The sequence below is a fragment of the Pholcus phalangioides genome, unplaced genomic scaffold (genome assembly GCF_987345545.1).
Source record: "Pholcus phalangioides strain wild (caught in Gottingen) unplaced genomic scaffold, Ppha-v1.0 ptg000017l_1, whole genome shotgun sequence".
NCBI classification, from domain to species: Eukaryota; Metazoa; Arthropoda; class Arachnida; order Araneae; family Pholcidae; genus Pholcus; species Pholcus phalangioides.
Window position 1 is genome coordinate 52,681,563 of NW_028301610.1, and position 13,900 is coordinate 52,695,462.

At 35.0% G+C, this 13,900-nt stretch overlaps 1 long non-coding RNA gene across 1 annotated transcript; it reads left to right on the top strand.

Moving 5' to 3' along the window:
• The first annotated feature begins 3,571 nt into the window (after positions 1 to 3,571).
• Positions 3,572 to 6,640, top strand: LOC149074109 (uncharacterized). Its single transcript, XR_016194364.1, has 3 exons — positions 3,572 to 3,812; positions 4,903 to 4,979; positions 6,569 to 6,640. It is a non-coding gene; the product is annotated as an uncharacterized LOC149074109 (long non-coding RNA).
• Positions 6,641 to 13,900: the final 7,260 nt, after the last annotated feature.

Consider the following 13,900-nt stretch of genomic DNA (forward strand, 5'->3'; position numbering starts at 1 on the left):
TAATAAAAATTTAAAGAGAACAGAATAAATTCATTAGAAAAGCTCTTAAAGCACCTTGGTTTATTAGAAACCGAGACCTCAGAGAAGATTTAAAACTGGTACCAGTATTTGATTTTAACCTTAAACTGGCAACAAGATTTTTTCAGTCCCTTGAAAACTGCGAACACAGGCATCTCACTCAGATATCAAATTACAGCAATAATGAATTCTTGGTCCGAAGGAGACCCAAGAACATTCTCAACATTACAAGGCCTGAGCGACCAGGGGGTCTATTACGCTCACGTCGTTATACAACGAGGTCGTTAGTGACGTCACGCCCTTAACGCAAATTCTCAACGAGCCTCATAACGCAAATCTCAGCGACCATCGTCAAAAACTTGATTTTTCTCAGCAACCCGCGGTATGTCGTTATCTATTTTACGAAAAACTCCCTGGTCCGAGAGTTGCGTTAGCTCCGAAAGGGATGGACCAATCGGATAATTTTCTCCGCTGCTGATAATCATCATCACTATCAACGAGTGCTGCAGCACGTGCGTTATTATTATTTTATTTATTTGTGCACGTTGGTTGTCCCTAATTTTCTAAGCTACATTTTTTTTTTTAAATTCATCCGGATTCTTTTTATTTTCATCAAATATTTGAGAAAAAGGTAGGCTATGCACGCACATGATACTCGCGCGGGGAAATTTTCTAAATTATTACGTTTAAAAATGATTTTCTATTGAAGTTCAATGATATGAATTTCCAAAACGGCTATCAAAAATATCATCATATATTACCATGTTTTTAACACATTTTTATCTACCGTCTTGATATTAAGTCAAAATCAAGAACAAATAACCTTTTATTTACATCATTAATTAGAAAATTGGTTTCCTTGTTTCACACATGAAAATGAAGTGCCACCAAATTTACACTGTTGTTGACATCATTTTTTATACTCGATCAGAAAATGCACTCAAGGATTAGAAAAAATTTATTTGTTGATTAATAAAATTTACTTTGATTTTTTTATAGTGTACTTTTAGTGCGCAGAGTATAGTGTGTGTGTAATGGTGTTTACTGCATTACATTTCTGTGTACTGCACAGAAAGTAGCAATACTTAATTGATATTACAAAATATCAATGTTATTAAACGAATTAAGAAGGGGAAAATCTGGAGACGTTTAAATATATATTGACGTCGATTTTGAACGAGATGTAAAAAAAAAATATTGAGCGAATTTCAAACTGTCTTGAAAACATAGCGATAGAGAGATTTACCAGTTAAATAATATTCTTATATTGAGATGAGTTTAAGATTAGAATAAAGGCATTTCCATGCAAGATTTAAAAAAAAAAACGTTTTGTAGGGTGATTTATCTTTGTACCGAGTATAATAATTTATAACGATTTACCACTATGAATAATTTTTTCTAATCAGTATGTGTACAGATAACATTTTAAACCATAATGCTGTCTCTGAATCATGTTACTAAATTAAGGAACGTAATTCAGAGAATTATTATTCATTATGATGAAAACCTTTTTCAATTTCCATTTCTAACTAATTTGTCTCCGTTGCTCTCACCATCGAAAAATGTACGCGCGAGCGGTCATGTTTATTTCCGTAACGCGAACATAACGAGTGGTCTCCGGTTCTCGTTAGTTAACGTTTCACGTAGCGATGACTATAACGAAAATCGCTAGTAACGATGTGAGAAAAATCAACCTTTATCGATGGTGACGTAAATCTATCCCACAATGCACCGCAAACCCCAAACACGTTTGAAACGCGGGCATAACGACATGAGCGTAATAGACCCCCAGGGGGTCTATTACGCTCACGTCGTTATACAACGAGGTCGTTAGTGACGTCACGCCCTTAACGCAAATTCTCAACGAGCCTCATAACGCAAATCTCAGCGACCATTGTCAAAAACTTGATTTTTCTCAGCAACCCGGGGTATGTCGTTATCTATTTTACGAAAAACTCCCTGGTCCGAGAGTTGCGTTAGCTCCGAAAGGGATGGACCAATCGGATAATTTTTCCGCTGCTGATAATCATCATCACTATCAACGAGTGCTGCAGCACGTGCGTTATTATTATTTTATTTACTCGTGCGCGTTGGTTGTCCCTAATTTTCTAAGCTACATTTTTTTTTAATTCATCCGGATTCTTTTTACTTTTATCAAATATTTGAGAAAAAGGTAGGCTATACACGCACATGATATTGGCGCGGGGAAATTTTCTAAATTATTATGTTTAAAAAATGATTTTCTATTGAAGTTCAATGATATGAATTTGCAAAACGACTATCAAAAATATCATCATCATATATCACCATGTTTTTAACACATTTAATCTACCGTCTTGATATTAAGTCGAAATCAAGAACAAGTAACCTTTTATTTACATCATCAATTAGACAATTGGTTTCCTTGTGTCACACATGAGAATGAAGTGCCACTAAATTTACACTGTTGTTGACATCTTTTTTATACTCCGATCAGAAAATGCACTCAAGGATTAGAAAAAATTTATTTGTTGATTAATAAAATTGACTTTGATTTTTTATAGTGTACTTAGTGCGCAGAGTATAGTGTGTGTGTAATGGTGTTTACTGCATTACACGTCTGTGTACTGCACAGAAAGTAGCAATACTTAATTGATATCACAAAATATCAATGTTATTAAACGAATTAAGAAGGGGAAAATCTGGAGACGTTTAAATATATATTGACGTCGATTTTGAACGAGATGTAAAAAAAATATTGTAGTGAATTTCAAAATGTCTTGAAAACATCGCGGTAGAGAGATTTACCAGTTAAATAATATTCTTATATTGAGATGAGTTTAAGATTAGAATAAAGGCATTTACATGCAAGATAAAAAAAAAACCGTTTTGTAGAGTGATTTATGTTTGTACCGAGTATAATAATTTATAACGATTTACCACTATGAATAATTTTTTCCAATCAGTATGTGTACAGATAACATTTTAAACGATAATGCTGTCTCTAAATCATGTTACTAAATTAAGGAACGTAATTCAGAGAATTATTATTCATTATAATGAACAATTTGATAAATTAATAATGAATGAATAATTTCCAATTCTAACTAATTTGTCTCCGTTGCTCTCACCTTCATCGAAAAATGTACGCGCGAGCGGCCATGTTTATTTCCGTAACGCGAACATAACGAGTGGTCTCGTTAGTTAACGTTTTACGTAGCGATGTCGATAACGAAAATCGCTAGTAACGATGTGAGAAAAATCAACCTTTAGCGATGGTGACGTAAATCTATCCCACAATGCACCGCAAACCCCAAACACGTTTGAAACGCGGGCATAACGACATGAGCGTAATAGACCCCCAGGGGGTGAACCATCTCTGCGGTCCTTAGCCGAAAAAAAGTAGTTAAGCCCCGATTTGTCCTTAGATGGCCAGTAGTTCGACTTTTCGGTACTATCTCTAAGCTAAGGACTTTTTTTTAGTAGTTACTTAGGACCGCTGCTAAGGACTGCCTAGCACCAGTCCTAAAGCAGCAAGAAAAGTAGTTCACGGCGGCCATTTTGGAAAAGAGGAAATTTTGCCTCTGGCCGCGAGCTCTCGCTGTGATATTTAGCGATGAAATATGCTGTTTTTTTTCGAATTGAAAAATTTTTTACGATAATAATGACAGATAAAACTTGGATTATATCTTCGGTGTCATCAAAGTTGAAGTGATTCATCGTTATATCCTCAAAAACCTGCTGTAGTATACATACGTGTATGTTGACATCGGCGATCGAAGCCACGACGAAGTGCTAGCATGTTCATTACTGAGGTAAGAATTATTTTATTGCTATCGAACTATATAAGAAGAGTGTTAGAGATATTATTAATATTTTTTTGCTCAGTAAATGCGTTATTTAAAAATATAAATGGACATAATGTCACGCAATCAATAGGGCAGTGGATCCCACTTGGTAATGCTGGAAAAATATCAAATAGCCCATGTATATTTTGGGTTGTATTGAAAATATTTACATGGCGAATGAAAGATGAATCTTCTATTACGATAATATCAGATTGAAATTTTACATTCTATGTTTTTTGCTACATTAATTTTTTTTAATGAAAAATTATGTCTAAATGAATTGAGCACATGCGTAAATAAATAATAACAAATACAATTCATTGATAATAAATTATAGCACCTAAATGAAAAAATTTTAATTAATTTTTTTGTGATGAGTAATGGTGAAATTGAAATAAAGCATGGTAAAAATTGGCAGTAATGTTAAATATTAAATTTTGTAAAACTCATGCACTAAATTTAGTGTAAAGGATTAAAATATAGATTTGATATTTTGAACTGTTCAAATGAACAATATTGTAATACTTAGTGAAAGTTAAATTTTCAGAAAAAAATCATATGCTACTACTTTAAAAATTGTACTCTGTAACTCGCTCTGAGATGAATATTTAATAAGGAATCATTATATTGTTTTGTTGATATAAAAAATGAAGTTCGTACAATGGGACTAAAAAACAAAGTTTTAATTTCACGCACAGTTTTTAGTGTTGAGGTATATATATATTATAATGAAAGGAAGCAGATTAGTGTTTGAAACATATTACTACTTCAGTATTTGGGTTATGGCCTTGCTGTGTGTGTTCAAATTGAATTTTTTGCCAAAAATTGTTTTTGATTTTGTGTGTATGGGTAACGACAGAAAAAAAATTTCCATGTCGAATACTTAAGAACTTTAAAATGTAACATTTTGAGATGCTATGGAACTGAAACTTTTAACATTTAAACTTTTAACAAGCATTTATTTTTTAACGATGTTGTTAGTAAACAGCTGATATATATATATATTGTATATACATTTGTGAGACTTTTCTAACTCTTGAAAAATTTTTTTTCCCAGGAAATTGGCTGTAGGTAGCTACGAAGTTATGTGAAGGTTTTCAAAGTTACCAAACAATTATACCAGAGCAAACAAAGGTAATTTTAATTCTTTGTATTTGACTTTGAGCAACAGTTTCCATTATTATTTTCATGTAAAATAAAATATTTCCATGCATGATTTAATGACATAAATTTTAACATTGTGTCGCATCATTTTCACTGATTTCATTTGTATCAACAACTCTAGTGGAACAAATACAGTCGAACCCCCGATTTAATGCCACCATCCCACCCAAAGAATTTTGGCGTTATATCAGATCGCAGACATAATAGCGTTTCGGAGAGGCTGTATTACATAAATTCACACGTTTATTAAGAAATGTATTTCAGTGTCTTATTTATATTGCACCATGAATAAAATAACCTATTTATACACATTCAATTTTAAGTTGAGAAAATTCATAAAAATAGTAAACTGTAAAATCACTTGAATATTTCTCAATATAAAACTTAACAGAAACATACTTCTCTCTGAAATTATTGTAATTTCAGCAACTCATTTTATATGTGCAAAAACAAAATAAGCAAGGGGGGGGGGGAAAGGTGGCATTGTTTTTAGTCCATACCATATTGGTTTTTCTCGAGAAATATCTTGCTATGAGTAATTTTCTTTATAATCATAATTTTTTCAGATACTATTGAAAGAACAACTCTTTTTGACATAATTGAATTGAGCAAATTAAGATAGATTTCTTAATGGCTACCTGTACCACTCAAAATTTGACCAGTGCAAGTAAAAACATGTATACTGTTGAAAAACCTGTCTTGGCTATATAAATGAGAGGGAGGACATTAAAAAAAACCTTTAGAAGCTTTACTAACTGAAAAGCAATATTAATTCTTTGAAAAACGTGTTATATTTACTGATGAGCAAATTTTGTGAATGGAAATATTAAAACAATATGTTTGACGACAAATAATATTATACTTTTTAACTAGTAAGACCATACAACACTGCAAAATTTCTATGTTAATTTAAATAGGGTTCCCCGATCCACAAGAGGTTGCTAAGGATGTGTTTTAGAGCGAAGCTGAAAGTAAAGTGAAAATTTGAAGTTAGCTGCGTGCCAATAGGTTTTTTCACTTCATCTGTCTGACCAAAATTTTAGGGTAGAACCATGGCTCGAAAAATTGAAAAACATTTTAGGTGCCGGCCAAATTTCTTGGCAGCCAAGCATATTTTTAGGAGAAATAATCCAAAGTAAAAACAAATTATATTCAACTTTTTCAGCACTTGGTGATGATCTTCACATATTGGAAGATGCAGGACATAAACTCCAAATATTTTATGATCTGCATAGAAAATTTTAGGTGTCAGTATGAATTTTTTTTGCAATGTTGGCTCTTAAGATTTGCCAAGCCCTAGGTAAATACATCTAGACATGAACATGTGCATCTATGTGGAACGCCAGGCCTCCCTTGCAAAACACAGTTTATACATTTTGGATCCTACTGTGATAAAATGGTGGCGAGTCGACTCAATGTCGACTAAGTGCTATTGTGCACGAATTATCTCTACTTATACAACTAAAGACTGTGTTATAATTTGAAATAAAATATACAGTACATTTAAATATTGATAAGCGTAATAAAAGTGGTTTTTTTCTTCCTCTTTTTAATTTCAGGTAAATCAACATTTGAAGATGCAGATGAAAATTTATGAATCTTAAAAAATTATATTCTTGAAAGATGCGATTTCTAAGAAAAATACAACCAATAAATTGTGATTATGATAACTCTCTATGAACATATGTTTGAAATAAAATGTTTTTGTATGACAAATCATGTGTGCAAGTTGTTATTCAATTCATGTTTCTATTAATCAACTTCAATCATTCATCTTCTAATCAACTGAAATGAAATATACGATCAAATGAAAGTTATCAGGGGAAGTTATTTGTTGGAAGCTAAATATGAAACAGATAAATTGATGAAAGATCTTTAATATAGAAGTATATATATTTTAAATATTGAAGTATTCACTTGCATTAACAGGTAAGTGCTCATTCATAGAAAATAATGTTCTGATAATATTTTTTAATACTGGAGGAGAAACCCATAGTTTAAAATACAGAACTACAATATGCAGCAAGGCAGTTAATTCTTTTAATTATAAATTATCAGTAATTTATTATTTTAGTTGCTCCAGAAAGAATTTGCGATTTGTTGTTTCAATGAATTTAAAAGGAATAAAAATGGATAATTTAACAAATTGGTCTTTCAAAAAAAATGGCACTCAATATTAAAAATAGTATTCAGCTGGGGCCTCGATTAGGGCTCCTGAGGTGAATAGGGGGCCCAAAAATCTATAATTATTTTGAATAATAACCCTTTCAAGAAGAGCCGCCCCCCCCCCAAAAAAGGGGAAAGTCTGCCCCGAAAAGGCACATTACGGCCATAGGCTCAACTAGTGCCGGTAACCTTAATTTCTTGCATTTTGTTGTAAGAATTTTTTTTTCTTCCAAATTTTGATTTCATCAGTATGCGACCCACTTATATGCAGCTGGGATCCCATATACTCGCTTCTTCAAGCATCCAAAAGTGGGGTCCATGAGCTCGGACAAGAAAAATACTTTGACTATTATTATATACTGAATCTTATTCTAAAAAAAAGTCGCAAGATGAAAAATGCAACGTCCTCATACGTTTACAAAATAATTAAACTAGCCAGCGATATTAGAGTAAAAAAAATGTATGGCGAGTCCCTCGGGAAAAAAAAGTTTGTTTACAACATGTTTGTTTGTAAACATGAAATCGCTGCCACAACCCACTGCGGAAAAACGATTTTTAAATAATTAGTAGTAGTTGTAGGCTTCAAACGGCATCCCGATTGGTTAGAGATCTGTTACTCTCGAAACCAAAAATTTTCTCCCCCTCTAACTACTGTTTCACGTCACGTGACCTTAAGGACTGGTAGTACATAGTACCTCTTAACTACCAGTAGTTGAAGCGGTCCTTAGCTTCAGTCCTCCGACCGGTAGTTCATTAGGACTAGTAGTTACTAAGGACTGCAGAGATAGTTCACCCCCAGGGGCTGTACTATCTCTTCATGCTTATCGGGAATCCGATCCGTATCCCCGCCGATTATGACAATATAAGCATGAAAGGGAAATTTCCGTACTAGCGGCATTCTTCCTCCGAAAACAAGCATGGTATTTCTCCGAATATTCGGATGACGATAAGCATAGGGAAGACCCACTGCTTAAGCAGCATCTGATCGGATATTCTCTTGTAGCGATGGCGGCGTCAATGGTTGCTCTCATTGATTACTTTTATAAGTATGACTCTGATAGTGAGGACAGTGACGAAGGTTCGGCTGAAAAACGGCAAGCCATCGATGCGCTATCTCTGCGAAATGACGAGTTTATTCGGCTTTTCCGTTTATCCAAAAGAAACTTTCATATTCTGTGTAAAGAATTGCGACCGATACTCGAACCACGATCTCAGCTGAAGACAGCAATAACAGTGGAAAGAAAGGTAAGAATTATAAATTATATCATTATGAATTAATTTTAATAATATATAATTAATGAATAATTTTTATGAACAATTGTGTTGAGTCAGCTGAAAACTATGGAACTCACTAAGCCTCGTTGAAAAATGTGTACAGATCGCGAAATGTCGAATTTTTTTAACCTACATGATAACCTATAAAACATATGGTGTAGCCACCAACTTGTATCTCCCACATCCTACACCAAGGCTCCTATACTTCTGTGGACAACAGGAAATACTTTTCACGAACTCCTGCTTAAACACATGGGCTCAGAAAAACGAGAAGCAGTTGAGTACTTCAGAAATTTTCCAGGTAGTGCCTCAGAAGAACCATGATGCTCTTAAGACGGCTTGGGGGGGGGCGCCCTCACGTGGATTAGGGGCCCCATGATTAGAATAAGTGCTGTGGTTTTCAAGAGTTTTTAAAGTGGTGGGTATGTGTACTTCTAATTTAAACAGGGGCCCTACAGACCACTGTTTGTTTTTGTTTCATCATCAACTTGCAAAATATTTAAGGCCCAACCGCCCCCCCCTCCCTTGCATTTCTCATGTAAATCATTAAAATAATGTATCGGTGCAGAAATCAAAACATCACAAACGGGGGCAGTACCTACCTTTAATTACTTTTATTTTCGTCTAAGGCGCCATAGCTCAGGTTCATAAGATACTCGCTCAAAGTACCAGAGGATGTTTAGAGCTGTCTCGTGTTCGATACCCGGTTCGTCATTGTCAGAAAACTTTCCTGACACAGGTGTACACAAAAATTGTGACATGGCCGCAGAAAAAATTGCTACCACAGGGAGTTCCACATCGAGGGGTTAGTGCACCAACCTCTCCATGAGTATAAAAAACAAGCCTGCCCTTTCAGAATCGGCAATAAATTGTAGGTCCCAGTCTAATTAGTCCTCATGTGTAGAAAATGACTGTGGCGTGACAAAAATTATCAATATTCTCATCTAACAAATCCCAATACTTTGAATCCTCTTCCAACATCTGGGTCTTTCACCTATGCATATTGCTTCTTACATACAACGAGATGTCTGGGGGGGACTTTAGGTAAACATAATACTACTTGCGACTGAACTGTGCACGGGATGAAACTTTGAACAGTTCAGTTTCAAAAATGTGTTTGATTGTACTTGTTTCATAGGTAATAAGCATTTTTCAGGCTTATTACTAATGAACGGCTTATCACAGGCAGGCGATGCTGAAATACACATTTCTGTTCAGTTAGATTTATCTTTGTCATTCTTTTGTTGGTTATTGCAGCGTGGATTCAAGGCACGAATTGTAATAATCTTTTTTTCAATTTCACAGGTGCTCTGTGCATTGCGGTTCTACGCCACCGGTGCATTCCAGAAAACCTTAAGCCAAGACGTATGCTTGGCTATGAGCCAACAGTCAGTTAGCAACATTATTGGTCAGGTTACTGATGCAATTAATGAACTGATGTTGGCGAAGTATGTGTCTTTTCCTGATCCATCTACATATGTAGATGTTCAGCAAAAATTCAAAGATGCATATGGGTTTCCTGGAGTCATTGGTGTCGTTGACGGCACCCATATTGCCATAGAGGCTCCTTCTCTTTATGATCCGAGGTTCAGAGAGGCTGATTTTGTTAATAGAAAAATGTATCACTCCATTAATGTACAGTTGGTGAGTAGTAATATCTGTATTGCCATTTTTTTTTTTCTTCGTGAATAATTTTTTTTTTCTCCTTCAATGAAACTTAGCGTTACTGTTGTAATTTCTGCTCTCATAGGTTTGTGATGCTGACTTAAAAATTATAAATATCAACAGTCGATACCCGGGGTGCACACATGATGCTTTCATATGGAGCAACTGTGGTTTGAGGGCGCATATAGAAAACCAACAGCTTGGTTCGGAACCGTCAGGCTGGCTTCTAGGTCAATATATGTTTTACCTCTTTTTACATCTCAATAAGTTCTCATAAACTTGAGTTCTAAAAAGACTACCACATTATATTCAAATTTCTATTAACATGTCTCGTGTTTTTCCTTAGGTGACAGTGGTTACCCATCTGAACCATGGCTTTTGACACCTCTTGCTCACCCACAGACTGCTGCAGAGAAGCGCTACAATCATTGTCTGAAGAGAGCAAGATCTGTGATTGAGAGGTGCAATGGTGTCCTCAAGTCAAGGTTCAGGTGTTTAAGTAAGCACCGTACTTTGAAGTACAGCCCAACGATGGCATCAAGAATAGTCAATGCCTGTGCTGTGTTGCACAACATGTGCACAAATGAACGGATCGAGCTTATGTGTGATAGCGATGAGGATGATGACACTCCTTTCGATGACGAAATGACCCAAAGTCCTCAAGAAAGGAGAAACGGGTTGAGGACCAGAGAGAGGGTTATTGCAAATCATTTTTCAAGAACATAATATATTGGGTATGTAACATCATACACTATGGATAGGGCCTTTGTTTTTATGAAAAAAATTTTTCTCCCATTCACTTCCACATACATTTTTACCTCTGATATCTCATTAACTGTGGGTATAAAATGAAGAATAGATTTCTTAATTAGAAAGTAATTAGGATATTATATATTCATAAAAAAAACCTATTGGGAAACCATTGCCAAAATATAGTCATTTGAATGACATGCATTGTACGTGGGCGATACCTTGATTTTTTTTTTAAATAATGGAAGTTTGGTCACACAAATTTTTTTTGGGGAAAGCGCATTACATTTGTCGTAATTATCAGGTTTTTCCCTTTGATAATCGCTCTTATCTTGAGTTGCAGCATTTTAGATTCATTTGCCACCCTCACTTATTTTACTGGCAATTTGGTTTTTTTTTTTTCAGCCACCTTCCTATAGAAGCAGATGGCTGCTGTTGATTGGGTAAAGCAGAATCTGCCATTCAAAAGCATGGAATCTCTGTAAAGTCTTCAGCTCCTCTACATAATCACTTGAAGAATCAGATTTTCAACATCTTGGCAATATTCCATCACAGAGGTCAATATTTTGAAAGGCTTAAAATCTTATTAGGCATAGACCGGTTCTACTGGGTTTGTAAATATGTAAATTTTTACACATAATTTTTCCTACTGTAATTATTTTTTTTCAATCACATTTTATACTCCGCTTTTTTTAATACCGATTTGTAAGAGTACATTTATTAGATCATCACATTGACACAGCTCAGTATAAATAGATTTGTGTTACTACACAAATTGTGACATAACATCTGTCACAGCCCTGTTAAGTGCCTTTTTGTGTGATCACTTGAGCTTTCCTAATACTTATTTTCTAGTCCAATCATGTGGACAATAAATTTTTTATTTTATTCTTTATTATAACCTAGGCTATAATTCATCTTTATACCAACCCTCGTGTACTTTGCAACACTGTCCTCGGAATAGCAGAGAAAGACTTGTTGTATGAACTGTTTGTTGATTTCAGTCGGGACCTCTAAGACCACTAGTTTACATTTGCTCCTCTGTGAAGTCTTTTTTTTTTCATTACAGTGAATTTGCAACAAGTCTAACTCCAATAGCTTGAATATCTGTTTCAGTATGAGTGTGCAGCTCATTAATTAAATATGCGTGCTTGCTTGTTAGAAATACCATTCCCTCATAGATTATTACTTCAGTGAAGAGATACTGATGAAATTTATGTTTATATATATTTGCCCCCCTGACGCCTACGGCGTCCAACCCCCCCCCCCCCCAACTTCTCCAATGGAGCTAACTACTCGTTACGTCTTCTTTAATTATAAAGCTAAATTTTCCTCAGGCACTGCTAATGTCTGCGAAATAGCTATTCATTGCCAGTTTTCTATTCTGATTTCGATAAGCAATGCACTGCCATCATAAATACAAAAGAATACTCTATGCAATGCTTAATTGGAGTTGTGTTTTGTTTTTAAAACTCAAATTCATTTTTTTTTATTATATAGAAAGTCAGTAATTTTTTTCCCCCCTAGAATCAAATTCTGCTACAACGATTTTTTTTTTTTTGCGGGTGTTAAAAATTAGAAATTCCTTTTACAACTAAATTTAGTTATAATGAAGTGATTTCTTCGGTCTCCTGGAGTTCGTTATAACGGGATTCGATTGTGCAAGAAATTTCTGTTAATTTAATGCTGTTTGAAGGATAAGAACTACATACCACTTGAAGGGGGTCTGCTGTACAATTACAGATCACTAGTTTTTACCATGTGTTTGTGTTTTCATTGCACACGTACCATTTCTGTGTAATCTTATTTTGTCTGTGAAGATCAGTGTAATGTATTTTATGTATATGTAATAGTGCTATATGAGATAATTTTATGGAATAGGGATATATTGTAAGCAAACTCGACTGGCAATTTCAATAAAAATTTATCAATTTCTGTATACCATGTGTGAATACTCCATTGCTTTTTTTCTTAGTGTTAATCAAGTATAAAAACTACAAATGAAAATTCAGTAGAAATGCATTCATACATTTCATTAAGAGAAAAACCATACTAATAACTGCATGGAGTCAAAACGCCAATTTGAGGCATTATTTGATAAAACGAACTTTGAACCTCCAGTACTAAGGGAGCAAAAATATTTGTGGCGGCTCACCTAGGATTGTTGCCAAGTGTGGAGATGGCGTGAGAGGATGCTGATTCAATATGTTGTGTTGTCTATGATTCATTAAGCGCTAATTACATTTTTACAAGCGTTCATGTCCAGGTTTGGAAATGGGTGTGATATTTCCTTTCCCTGAAACAATTATAATTCCATGTTTTACACCTGACATGAAATTTTCAATGAAAAATTCACCATGGATCTAGATATGCTCACAATGAGCAAGCTTCATAGCACTGCAGCATGACAATAGAATTATTCTCCATCTTTCGGAAGTGTGATGCAAAAAAAAAAAAAAACTTTAATCAACGTTTCAGAACTTGAATGAAACTGATGAGCATAATTTAAGAAAAAAAACAACATAAAAACAGCGCATAAAATTTATTTTATTTCTTTTGAATTAATTGAAACAATAATTTGTTTCTCTCCTCTTCCATTTTTATTCGTCTCTCCTCTAATTGCAATTTTTTTTCCTCAAGTGCAAATAATTTTTCTAAGCCATCAGCCACATTTTTTAATGCTGCTGCGTTAGTTCCGTGGGCTTTGGCAGTGGCTTCATGAGCCTGCGCTGCTGCTTTCTGCGCTCCAGCATTGCGTCTTTTTTTCGTTTTCCCCTCATTCGCTGAACACCATTTGGGTCAGAGCTACCCACAGGAGTTGGCAATGGATTTTGGGCAGCATCGAGGGGTTGAGCTGGCAGTGGCGCTGTGGTGGGAGCTGGCCGTGGTGCTGTGGCTGGAGCTGGCGGCGGTGCTGTGGCGGGAGCTGGCGGAGGTGCTGCGGTGGAAGCTGGTGATGGCCCTGGGAAAGGTGCTGGCAAAATTTCCTCATCAGAGCAATAGGGATCTGTAAATTACAAGTTTGATTTGATCAA